This window comes from Dermacentor silvarum, chromosome 1 (genome assembly GCF_013339745.2).
Source record: "Dermacentor silvarum isolate Dsil-2018 chromosome 1, BIME_Dsil_1.4, whole genome shotgun sequence".
In the NCBI taxonomy this organism is placed as follows: domain Eukaryota; kingdom Metazoa; phylum Arthropoda; class Arachnida; order Ixodida; family Ixodidae; genus Dermacentor; species Dermacentor silvarum.
This window is the reverse complement of record NC_051154.1, coordinates 335,461,264-335,474,271: the sequence shown is the minus strand read 5'-3', so window position 1 is coordinate 335,474,271 and position 13,008 is coordinate 335,461,264. Positions and strand designations below refer to the sequence as shown.

At 51.5% G+C, this 13,008-nt stretch overlaps 3 non-coding genes across 3 annotated transcripts; all 3 read right to left on the bottom strand.

Annotated features, from left to right (window-relative positions):
- Positions 1 to 12,187: 12,187 nt before the first annotated feature.
- On the bottom strand, positions 12,188 to 12,260 carry Trnae-cuc (transfer RNA glutamic acid (anticodon CUC)). Its single transcript has one exon. It is a non-coding gene; the product is annotated as a tRNA-Glu (tRNA).
- A 282-nt stretch (positions 12,261 to 12,542) lies between these two features.
- Trnav-cac (transfer RNA valine (anticodon CAC)) lies at positions 12,543 to 12,615 on the bottom strand. Its single transcript has one exon. It is a non-coding gene; the product is annotated as a tRNA-Val (tRNA).
- An 80-nt stretch (positions 12,616 to 12,695) lies between these two features.
- Trnav-cac (transfer RNA valine (anticodon CAC)) lies at positions 12,696 to 12,768 on the bottom strand. The gene has a single exon. It is a non-coding gene; the product is annotated as a tRNA-Val (tRNA).
- Between the last annotated feature and the right edge of the window lie 240 nt (positions 12,769 to 13,008).

Below are 13,008 nucleotides of genomic sequence, written 5' to 3'. Positions count from 1 at the left end.
ACTTGATAACACTTTGGAAACGGCGAGCCAAAACTTTAATAAAGATCTTGTAATCAGTATTCGTTAAGCTTATTGGTCGGTATGCTTCCACAGAAAGCAGTTTCACCGGGTCATTAGTTTTCGGAATCAGGATCACATGGGATGTTCGAAAGGACGGTGGTGTTAGTTTTTCTTCGTAGCATTCTTCTGTAACTCGATGTAGGGACTCTGCCATGTCTCTTTTGAAGAACTTGTACACGGCGGCACCGAGACCATCTGGACAAGGTGATTTGCCAGGACTGAGGTCGTCTATCGCCTGCTCAACTTCCCCGACTGTCATTGGCCTTTCCAGTGACTGTTTTGTTTCGTCAGAAAGCTTAGGGATAAGCGGCAGAAAATCCAAGGTAAATGCATCTGGTAGCGAAGCTTCCATAGAAGCCCATACGTTCAAAACATGGTTGCGTACCGGCGGTTCATGGGGCTTAGCGCCATCTGTGTGAGGAGGGAACACTTCCGGCGGAAGAAAAAATAATTTGACGTCATATCCGTCAAAAACAGAAGTGACGTCATTTTGTTCTCATAGGCGCGAAATTTGTTTTCGGAGGCCTGCCATTAGAGCTTTATATCCAAATACCCCGCCATTCGACTTCATGGGCGTTCCGAGTTTTCAGCGCCCAAAGCGATGCCGGAAAAGATCAGCCGTACTGCCAGGACTGAGGTCGTCTATCGCCTGCTCAACTTCCCCGACTGTTATTGGCCTTTCCAGTGACTGTTTTGTTTCGTCAGAAAGCTTAGGCATAAGCGGCAGAAAATCGCTTAGAAACCGTTCAGTATCGCATGTTTTATGACTAAATAATCTTCTATAATATTCAACAAAGGCAAGCTGTATCAGTTCACCATCTTGAGTAACGTCATTGCGAAAACTGATTTCGTTAATTTCTTTTGATACTGCATGTTTCTTTTCGTCGCATAGCGCTCGTTTGGAGGGCGTTTCGCCCAACCAAAGCCGCTCGGACCTCGCCCTTATCACTGCGCCACGATACTTTTCTGCTTCTGTGGTCTCGAGCTTTGCCTTTACTGCTTTTATTTTTTTCGAGAACAGCACAGGCTTAGCATTTTCTACGCTAACCATCTAACTCCATCTAATCTACGCTAACTACGCTAACCATCTAATCTAACTCGCTATGCAGCTCTTTTTCTTGCCGCCTTTCTTTCTGCCTTAAAACACTTACTCTTTCCAATGCGGCGACCTTGAAGTCGCATTTAAACTGTTCCCACACCAGCATAAAGTTAGATGTTTGATTTAACCGCCTGCTACCTATATATTACTTGATCTTTGCAACGAAAAAGTCATCCTGTAGTAATTTGTTGTTGAATTTCCACAATTCCCAGTTAAACTTTGACACTTTTTTCTTTGTAACAATGGTAAGTATGACTAAAGAGTGATCACTAAAGCTCACATGCTGTGTATCATAATTGGAACATAAAGACACTAACTCAAAAGGGATATAAATTCGGTCTAATCTGGCATGAGATACATTTTGAAAATGGGTGTATTTGCTTGGTCTTCATGCGTCAACACTAAAGCTACATCTTCGAGTTCATTATCCTCAATCATTCGATGCAATAATTCTGCACTTTTATCGCTATAAGTTTTACTATTGAATCTATCTTCGGGTCTGCATACGCAATTGAAGTCACCAAGCAATAACACACTTCTTTTGCACTCTAGACCGGGTCGCATGGTACTAAAAAAACTTTCTCGCTCAAAGATTCAATTCGGTGCATAGACACAAACTACTCGCCAGGGAATTTCAGCATAAAGAAAATCACAAAAAACTAGTCGGCCATTGTCGCAAGAAGACACAGATTCAATGATTCCAAGGCTCTTTCGAATAAAGATAGCACAGCCACCAGCCCTATCAACAGCATGGCTCACACACACACTATATCTGTTGCGAAAGACTTCAACCATTCGATCAGTTAGTTCTTCACTCTCGATTTTGGTCTCTTGGACCGCTAACACATCAAAATAATTTTCTAAAAAGAATTCGATTCAGCTGACATTGTCTTCTTCGCGCGAAAGGCCTCTCGTGTTGAAGGTCGCGACACGGAGGGCATGCTTAAAGTTAGCTGCCATCTCTATTAGGAAATATTGCCAATAGCCTACTCACATCTTCACGTCAAACATGCAGGCCCACCCGCGGTGAGAGTAGGCTCCATGATCACTGCACTTCCAGAGAAAAAAAAACACGAGTGGGGTTGTACAACAACAAAAAAAAACAAGAACAAAACAAAAAAGGGTAGCCGCCGCTAAGAAGGCGGCGGCGTGGAATTAGTTCGTCGGTCTGTCGTAAGGTTTGGCACTGGCTTGAAAGGCTGCCGTCTGGAAGTTGCAGCCTTTGTGGGAGGTTCCCTGGTTGTCTCTGACACACCACTCGCGATGGTGTCCCCGGTCTCCTCTCGCGTCCTCTTTACAGGACCGCTGCCAGTTTCTGCCATGTCGACCTCGGTAATGGCATCCTCTGTGGCTTTCGCGTTCTCAGGAAGAGTGCCGTCGGTGCCTTGGGTCTTGATTGCGTCTTCCGCTGCGGTAGCAACACGCGTAGGGTCTTTCTCGCGACTCAATTCCTTGGCATGTTATCACATGGTGTTTGTAGAGTGAGTGAAAAACTGTTATTGTCGCTATATACTAAGAGAGAGTTTGGGACGAGCCAGAAGGGCCCGCCCCGTACAAAGTCTAGAAGGGGTTCCTATTCCGGGACCCCTGTGGCTTTTGCGGCAGCTCGGGCTCGGTCCACCAGGGCACTTTGGTCCTGTATGGTCGAGCAGCCGAGCAGGGCAGCCTCCCAACTCTCTCGGGAAGGATGGGGGTGGGGGAGGTAGGCCGGGTTGTTGGGGCATGCCCATACCATGTGGTAGGTGTCCGCGGAGACGTTTCCGCAGTGCGGGCACTCGCCTGAAAAATCTGAATTAAAATGCTTCAGTACTGCCGGGCACAGTACTGTGTTGGTATAGAGGCGCAGGAGCCAGCGCTCATCTGCCTTCGTGAGGCCTTTACACGGGGGAGGATACCGGCCGTGAGAAGATTGGTAGAAAATAGAAATTTGCTGGAAATTAATATCCGAATTGAAATCCTGGTCCTCGATATGCGAAGGATGAGGCGATGCCCGGTAGTTAAGCGCGCGGGTGGTAGCGTCTGCTACCTCATTTCCCTCGATCCGCGCATGTGCTGGGGCCCAGATGACGGTTCGCCGGGTCGGGTAACCCTGGTACTCACATCGGTGAAGAGTTTTAAAGGCACGATACGGAATGCGGCCCTGCAGCAGGTTGCGACAGGCTTCCCTTGAGTCGGTGATGATGACTCGGGAAGCTGGATCCGCGGCGCCTAGCGCGATGGCGACTTCCTCCGCGCAGTGTTGCCAGGTCCGACGAGGCAGCGTAGCCAAAACCTAGAGAAGCTGTAGCCCAAACGTAGCCAAACACAAAAAAGTGAAAAAAATTTCGTAGCCAAATATAGCCATTTTTATTTGCAGCTTGATTTGTGTATACATTTTCACATTCGACGACCGCAATCCTTTGTTACACAACCCGTCGTAACAAAATGTCCTTGCCGCTGTTTTGGTCGGCCCATGACATCGCCAACAGCGACATCAAGCTTGCACAGAACACCTTTTTGGTTGGGCCCGGAAGCTCTTAAGTTCCAACAAATCGCTGCAGAGGGCGAAATCAGTGCTTTTATTTTATGACAGATAGGTCTAAGTTATTATTTTTAGTTATTTACAGTAATATTAACTACGAACACTGCTTTTTAGCTGTTGTGAACGCAAAATAATGTTTAGCATCATCGATCTCTCACCTCATCTCTGCCTACGGCATAGATGTTCAGCTGTTCAGCGATGTGCGACGTGCTCACGGCTTCTTTTTTATGAGATAAAACAAGTTCTTCGCGGTATGATATCTCCTGCTATTTGTCTCATCGTGCTATCTTGTTTTCTCTGGGTTTTTTTTTTTCAATTAGCTTGGCCGGGGTTTCTGGTATATGCTCTATATACTATCCATTTACATCCACCTGGCCGCCATCTTAGATCTCTAGCACGGCAAGAACATGCGTTAAAATAAGGTGTCAGTCAACAGATGCTACTCGCTTTCTGAATCGGGGTAAAGGAAGCTATAGAAGATTACTACGCAAAACGGCACATCAGTCTAAGAATCGCGCAGTCGTTTTCGGCAACGAGCGCATCGTCAACGTAGCTCGCTCGAAATGTCAAAAGCCGCGACGGCGCACAAAGAGCAAAGGTAAACAATAAATTGATAACAGTGGTTATACTGTGAAAACTGGTTACTGTCAAAAAGCAAACCATGTTGATGTGCAAATAAAGTTTTAGAATAGGGGCCCCCAAAGTTTGGGGACCCAAAGAGTTGTCGTGTTACCAATATACCTTCATCTCATTTTTGTCTTACCGCCTTCGTCGATGGCGACGACATTTCTTCTTCGTCATTCTATCGTCCTTCTATCGTGTTAGCGTTGGGGCCTAAATATTAAAACAAAATGTACCATTTTATGATGAGAAGAGTAATTTAGATTTTCGTGTTTAATTACTAGTTACAACTGATTCTAATAGCAGCAAGCAACTTGTTGCCTATAGCTTTGAGTAACCAACTTGCGTTACTTCACCCAGCCAAGTCCGTGTTAGGCCTACGAGCCATTAATTCGGAATCAGCGGCTCTAAGGAATCCACCTTCATTACACATGTAACTTGAGAGAAAGCGATAACCGCAATCACTTCTCCTAGCTTACGAACTTCACGCGTTACCACCAATCGAGCCCAGTTTGGTGCTAGGTTAGAGCCGTCGCTTCGATGGGCGCCGCCATGTTTGTTGACAAAAGCTTTTCGCGCTCCCACTAAATCGATGAAATAGCATGCCCGACGCAAAATCCAAACACTGTTTGCGTCTTGCGCGTGTGCAGTGGCTTCAACGCTATTTTTGGGGGGCCCCAAAACTTTTAAATCCCATAATCTAAAACTCTATAAAATTTCTGGGGTTTTACGAGCCAAAACCACGATATGATTGGGAGGCATGACGCAGTGAGGGACTCTGGATTAATTTTGGCCACCTCGGGTTCATTAACGTGCACGTAAATCTAAGTACACGGGTGTTCATGCATTTCGCCTTGATGGACATGCGGCTGCCGTGGCCGGGAATCAAACCCGCGTCCTCGAGCCAGCAGCGCGGCACCTCGCAATTAGGCTGAGCTAACACGGTGGATGAAGTTCGTGTGACGTGGTGCACTGATGTCATGGTGGCAAACGTATTTCGATATTATCAGAATGAGTATCTGCATCCGTGACGTTACGGGCAAACTATCTAGAAGTAAAAGCACTAGAACCCACCTTTGGTTCGGGGTCTTGCTCCCATTCTTTTTATACGTTTTCGCATATTGGCCTACTTCCCCATGTTCGGATTCTCCTCTTTAAAGAGGATACGATCTTACGTCCAACCTATCGAAATGAGTCTCGAATGTAAGCGCAAACAAAAATTCACCTAGCACGAGAAGGAAAATGGCAGTAAAGCTTCGCGCGAGATATGTGGAGTAGGTCGAAAGCTGTGCCCGACGCGATACTTCACCGAGAATGAAGACGTGGCCATGAACACACTGCGGCGTGTCATCCACCCGTGCTTCCCTTCTTTCATGTCGGCGCCACGATCGCCCGACGGCCCCGACCCTATGTTATTGGTCTCCCTTCCTGAGCATAGCCATGTTAGTACAGTGTACTGTGAAAAACCCACTACTCCCAGGTTCATCCCAATGCCCGGGGATCGGGTGCATAATGGTCAAGCGGGGTGTAAGTTTAAGTGCATGAAAGATCAAAGCCACCGGCTCAGACAACGGTGCAGAGACAAAAGGGAATGAAATGGGGGTCCACATTTCGCGCACATACACACGCATAGCCACGCCGGCCGGCTCAGCCAGCTAAAAGATATCCTTCGAGATTTCTTTTTACTCGATCAGAGCCACCTCTGGAGCGTGGATTATGGCGCCAACTATAGCACAAACAAAGCCAAGTCGCACATTTTCAGTAGCCCAAATATAGCCACGTAGCCAACTCGTCCAAGTCGACGCCAAAATTTTTTTCCTGTAGCCCAATTTGGCTATATATAGCCAAACCTGGCAACACTGCCTCCGCGTGTGTTATGTTAGGGGCACGGAAAGTGAGGCCCTGTACTGGTTCGTTTTGGTGGATGACAGCTGCCGTATACCAGCCCCCGTGGTGCGGGCCAGCTGCATCGGTGTAGAATACCCCCGGCCGGGTGCCGTACCGCTCGGGAATGGACGCCGCACGCGTGAGGCGGCGGCCTTCTTGGGCATCCTTGGTCATGTTGCTGGGGAGGGGTCGTACCTGTAGTGCGAAGCGCCAGGCTTCAGGCAAGGAGACCCGCTCCTCCCTTTGAGTTGTGTAAGCGATGTGTAAGCGGGTCAGAAGGCGGCTACCCGCTGCTGTTTTGCCTAACCGCAAGTATTGATTGTTGCGATGCGCCTCACGGAGCTCCCCAAAGGTGTTCGTCATTCCTAACTCGAGAAGACGTTGATTGGACGTAGTGATGGGGAGATCGAGGGCTCTCTTGTAGAGTTTGCGGAGAATCACTTCCAGTGCGTTCTCATCGCATTTGGCAGGTTGAGGTACGGTTACGAATACAGGATCCGGCTGGTCACGAACGCATTCGCCAGCCGCAGGGCGTCTTTACATCGTAATCCCACCCGTTTGTTAGAAACCTGGCGGACCATGCGGCCCACTTGGTCCCCCACCGTGCGGAGCTTTTGGAGAGTTGTATCAATGTTGCGGTTCCGGTGAATAAAGAGTCCCAATACTCGTATCTCCTCGTGTTCGGGGATTGGACCGCTAAGCAGAAAGAGGGCGATTTTGGTTGTGCATTTCGGATTGAGCCGAAGATGCACGAATTCCTATTTGCTCGGGGAGCATTCAAGAGCGCAGCGGCGTGCGTATTCGTCCAAAATAGACGCCGCTTGCTGCAGGTTGGTCTCGATGTCTCCTACCGAACCATGTGTTGCCCACAGAGTGATGTCGTCAGCGTACAGAGCGTGCTGCACGCCGGGGACCGCACTCAGCAGGATAGGGAGCCTGACCATGGCCTAGTTGAAGAGAAGGACTGGTGAGAGAACCGCTCCCTGTGGCGGCCCTCGCGTACCAAGCTGGTACGGGCCATGTTCTGAGTGTTGCAGACGAATGTAGGATTGCCGATCCGTCAGGAATTGTCGGATGTATCGAAATGTGTTGTATCCACAGTCTGTCTGGGACAGCTGTGTAAGGATGCTCTCGTGGGTCACGTTGTCAAACGCCCCCTTTAAGGCCAAGGCAAGAACTACCTTATCGTCGCTGGGGTGTTCGACCGGAGCCAGGATCTCCCGATGGAGTTGGAGCAGAACATCTTGTGCGGGCCGGTGTGGGCGGAAGCCGTACATAGTGTCTGCGAAGGCGTTCTGTATTTCGAGGTAGGTAGACAGTCGGTCGCGGACCATGGTCTCCATTAACTTTCCCACACAAGAGGTAAGGGAGATGGGCCGGAGATTGTTTATATTAATGACTTTACCTGGTTTGGGAATGAAAGTAACGAGTGCTGTTTTCCAATCCACCGGGAGAGGTGCTCCTCCCTCCCAGATGGCATTAAAATACTCAAGCAGCTGCATGTACGCGAGATCAGGGAGGTTACCTAATAGCTTTACCGTCACCTTATCCCTGCCTGGAGCTGTCCCTCTCTTCATTTTGGCCAGGGCCGCTTTGAGGTCGTGAAGTTGGAACGGACGATCCAGCTCCGTGTTCTCGGAGCCTGCATACGAGTACGCCAACCCGCGGGAATCCTGGTTCGTGCAGAGGTACTTAGCGCGGAGAACTTCAGCCATTTTGACTGTGTCTCCATCGAACGCATGAATTGCTCTCTGAAGGTGCTTTTGGGTCTCAATGCGAGTTTTGGCCGGATCAATGAGGGTGCGCAAAAGGCGCCACGTATTCCGGTTCGACATTTGTCGAGCAGCGGTGTTGCATCGGTTTACCCAGTTTGAGTCGGCGAGTTGGGCCGCATACTCTGCCGCCTGCTGAGTAAGCTTTGCGATGCGAATTTTGAGTTTGAGATTGTGCTTCTGCAGGCGCCATCGGCGGACGAGGCTATGCCGGGCTTCCCAGAGGTGCAGGAGGTGGTTATCCACCTCCGGGTTCGCCTCCGAGAGCTGAACCTGGTGTTCAAGGACATGAAGCTGGGAGATGAGATGCTGCGACCAGGTGGCATATCCTTGGTCGGCAATAGATGCAGGGTTCTCATACGTGGACCGAAAACGAGTCCAGTCTGGGAGGTTTGCTTTGTGAAAGGAACGCGTGAGGGGTTTGGTTCTGATTGTGGTTACTAATATGCAGTGGTCCCTACCGAGGGCTTCCTCGGTATTGTGCCAATCTGCATAACGAATGTTTTTATTGAAGGTAAGGTCCGGGAACGTGTCCGGTGCAACAGAGTTACCTATGCATGTAGGTTGCGCAGGGTCAGTATGAAGAGTAAGGCCCAGCGTTGACGCAAAATCCGCCAGCTTGCGTCCGCGTTTCTCTTCACGCTTATATCCCCATAACGGGCTGGGGGCGTTAAAGTCCCCAACGATTATCAGGGGTTCCTTTTTGGCCACCTTAAGCGCACGACTAAAAAGATCGGCGAAAGTGACGTTGGGCAGTTTGGGGGAACTGTATACATTGAGTACGTGTAGTGGGGGGCCTGTTTCCGAGGACGAAGGAGCGTCACCATCACGTACGAAAAAGCCGCGTTGTAATCCAGATCTACTGGGGAAGCCATATAGTTCTTATGTACACATAGGCAACTCTGTGCGTCCTGCTGATATACCGAATAACTAGGAAGCGTGGCGCCGTCCCCCGACTCCTGGAGGGCCACTACAGCGGGCAAGTCTGGGAGGGTTGTTAAGAGTAGCCGCAGGTCTGCACGCTTAGTGCGCGCCTTAAAGACCCTGCAGTTGCACTCTAGAATTGAAACTGAAAGTGATTTGTCTCGTGAGTGCCTGCGTGGCTTAGGGTTGCCCGCCATGGTGTTCACTTTGATTTTGATTCGATGACGGGAGGAGAATGGTAGAGTCGGATGTCCCGACGCCAATGAGGGCCTGCACATTAGGCGTACCGGGGGTGGGTTCCTTCTCGGCCAGGGTCATCTGTGGTCGGTCGACTTTGATATTGGGGCTCACTATACGCTTGAGTGCCCGGACCGTCTGATCGAAGATGTCGGGTTGATTACGTGCGCTGCTATGAGACACGGAATTTTGTCAATGGCTGCCTTAAGAGCAGCGGTGACTTGCGCCTCTAGGGCGTTAAAGCGCGTCATCATGTGGGTTTCCATGGCGCTTAACCTCGCCTCTGTGGTTGAGTGCCCATGAGTGGGCATCTCGGGCACTGATGAGCTGTTGTCCATGTCCTCTGCGGGAGGGGAGCAGATGTTTGAGAAGGTGAGTTTTGGCGCGCCTCGGTAAGTGAAAGACGCTTTTGCAAACTAGCAATTTGCTCTTTTAATGCTGCAATTTCGATTTGCTCGGCCGTTTTCTGCGGTGGTTTAGATTTGGGTGGGGGTGAGGTATGAGAGGGGGCTGCCCTGCCCTTGCCGCTCACCTGTGAACCCTGGAGGACTGCGTTCACCCACGTCCGCGCTGTGTCGGACGGGTTGGCGTGTTGTTTCGCCGCTGTCCCGCGGGATGGCGGGGGTGCTGCCGGATGTTTCTCCGACATGTCGGTAGATGGTGCAGCAGGTTTGCCAGGAACCTGTGATTGGCCCGGCTGCTGGGATGCGCCACGGGATTGCGGACCGCCGGGGTTCTTGGGTTGGGGTGGTGGTCTGTTCGCACTCTTGCGTCGACGTTTTGTGCGCTTCGCGGTTGAGTCCGAGCGCTTGGGTTGCAGGGGGCGGTATTTAGCTGTACACGTGCCGTCTCCCGTGGCATGAGCTCCACCGCACAGCGAGCACTTGGGGGTGCACTTATGAGATTCACGGGCCCCATCGAGGAGTTGGGCGGGTTGCCCGCAGACGCCGCATTTTTCGGGTCGTGGGCCGGGGCATGCGTCGATGCAGTGTCCGACAACACCGCAATGACCGCATGCCGGGATGGTGCGTTGATACGGGCGCACTTGGATAAGCACTGCCTCATAGTGGACGTACCTCGGCTTCTCTTTCCCGGATAAGGTGAGCCGGGCTTTGTTAGACGTCCCAAACTTGCGGATCTCCAGTATCTCGCCTTGCCGCCACTGGAGACTGGAGCTGAGAGTCTCCTCTGTATCCGTGTTGCGTACGGTGACAACGCCGTAGCATACGTTGCCACCGTCCTGCCGCAGGTGCCCCGTGAGGGGGACGCGGCCGTCCACCGAGTTAAGGTCGAAATCCCCGATGATCTTGTCGGCGATCTCCGGTTTCAAGGTATAAACGAGGATTATATTTTGCTCCCTCACTGGAAGCACGGTGATTACTTGCACTGAGGCCGGACCCAGATAGGCGATGAAAGCCCGGCCGAGTCCAGGCTCTTGAAAGGCTTCGCTGAGGGAGACCCGTGTCTTCGGTTTTATGACGACAACAAACTCCTCTGGAGCCGGTTTGGGCAGAGGTAGCGGTTTCCAGGCCACGGAATGCTTCCCCTTGTTCCCCGCTGTGGGCGAAGCGTGCGGCGGCGGCTTGTCATGGCAAACGCCAGTGGTGGGAGCGCCCGCGGAGGCTGCGTCTGAGACCGCTACCGTCAGGACGCGGTCCCGCGTTCGGCGAGCAACCGCGGCAGCGAGCGCGGCGCTCTTGAAGGTTGACGGCGGTGCCGGTTCACCGTTTTCGGTGGTCGATACGGTGGTCCAAATCATAGCATCTGGGTCGTAGCCCCGCATTCCAGCTTTCTGTCCTGCCATCTTGTCGCCAGTGGCTCGGGTGGGGTGCCCCGACTCGCCAGGCGCGGCCGCCGCCGTTAGGCCTAGCAGCGGCGGTGGCGTCGCCGGCCAAATTGCTCCAGGAGGAGACTTCTGGGGCCCACCTTGAAAAAGTGGTATCCACAGTCTCCAGGTAACTTGCGGCGTCCAATGAAAGCGGTGTTGCCGGGGTCGAATGGAAAATTTTGCGGCTTGTGGCCGACAATCGGCGGAGCCGATGTGTTGCACGTCCGATCACCCCGCTACGGTGGCGCCCTCCGTGTTTGTAGAGGCTTTGGGGCCTCCGCCTTCCCATCGTCGCCGTGACCTCGCGTGGCATCTTCTGCATCTGCTGCGTCCATCATGTGCTCGGAAACCAAATCCCTCCGGGCCGGGCCTGTTACGCTGGCGTAGGAGCGCACGCACTGGGTCTCGTCGTGGCCGTAACGACGACAGAGCCCGCCACGTGGAACAAGGCACTCGCGACGTATATGGCAGATGCCTTGGCATCGAAGGCAGAGCGCAGCTCTGCCTGGGACATGAACGAGTGCCAAGTCTTCACCGACACGCAGCTGATGAGGCAGATCGTCGATGGTAACGCCCCCTTCAACTTCAACGTTACGGACCGCGTTGTCGACCCTTTATCGAAGCAGCCTTTAACCTTCCATTTTTCTCTGTTGATTTTTGTCACCTTTCCGAAGGCGGCAAGTGCAGTTCGAACATCGTCGTCTGGAACCCCATGAAGTAGCCAGTAAAGCTTCAGAAGAACGCCTCCGTCGCAGGGGTCTATAACCATACAGCGCTCGTCCTTGACATTGAAGGCGCCTGCAGCCAGTATCCTCTTTTTTCCCTCTTTCCCTCTTCATCCTTGAACTTTACTGCCCACAGGTGATTCATTTGTTACGCCCCGAGGGCAACCACCTCCGGTAGCAGCGAAAGCCGGTCGAGTGCATCGCGGAAATGCTCGCATCGAAAAGGCCTTGCCTTAAGGCAACCGTGTAAAAAAAGGTATTGAAAACTGATTCACCTGTGGGCAGATGCGGCAAAACAACCTGATAATCTTCAGCGGGATTGTCAGAAGACCTGATTCCGCGGCCATTGGCCGCTGCATCCGCTCCGAGGGAGCACATGCTTACACAACCGTTCGCTTCGGAAGCCGGAAGGGGAATGCTACACCACGGCAACCAAGCCCGGAGTAGAGTATTTCGCTCCCCCTTTTCTCCTGCGCGTATACGATCGCAATAGAAATAAAAATGAAAAAGCTTTGTTCCCGCCCGGGATCTAACCGGGGACCTTGCGCGTGAGAGGCGCACGTGATAACCACTACACCACGGGAACCGAGCACGGAGTAGAGCTGAAGCATAACTGCGAGCCGGCCTAGTTGGAACAGATTCGTTTTCTTAAATTTTTGTGCGCAAACAAACAGGGACGAAGAAAAGGTGACACAAGGATGAGTTAGAAAGCGCACAAGTGTTGCTAGAAAGCGCTCGTCCTTGTGTCTCCTTTTATTCGTCCCTGTTTGTTTGCGCTCAAAAGTTTAAGAAAACGGAGTAGTGTATTTCGCTCCCCGTTTTCTTCTGCGCGTATACGATCGCAATAGAAATAAAAATGAGAAAGCTTTGTTCCCGCCCGGGATCGAACCGGGGACCTTGCGCGTGTGAGGCGCACGTCATGGCCACTACACCACGGGAACCGAGCACGAAGTAGAATATTTCGCTCCCCCTTTTGTTCTGCGCGTATACGATCGCAGTAGAAATAAAAATGAAAGAGCTTTTTTCCCGCCCGGGTTCGAACCGGGGACCTTGCGCGTGTGAGGCGCACGTGATAACCACTACACCACGGGAACCTTTTTTTTTCTTCTTTATTGCCGTCTTCGACGTACAAACTAAAGGGCTACAAAGGATAAAACGTGCCAGCCACACTTTGGCTAGCACAGCACTAAAATCTTTTCAGTGACACCAGTTCATCCAATAGAGACATCCATTGTGGTGGATCAGGCAGTATTTTGTACGCGTCTCTCACGTAAACAACACTCTCAATGAAGTGTTCTCGCGCCAGTTTCACAACGATGTCTGCATGTTCAAAT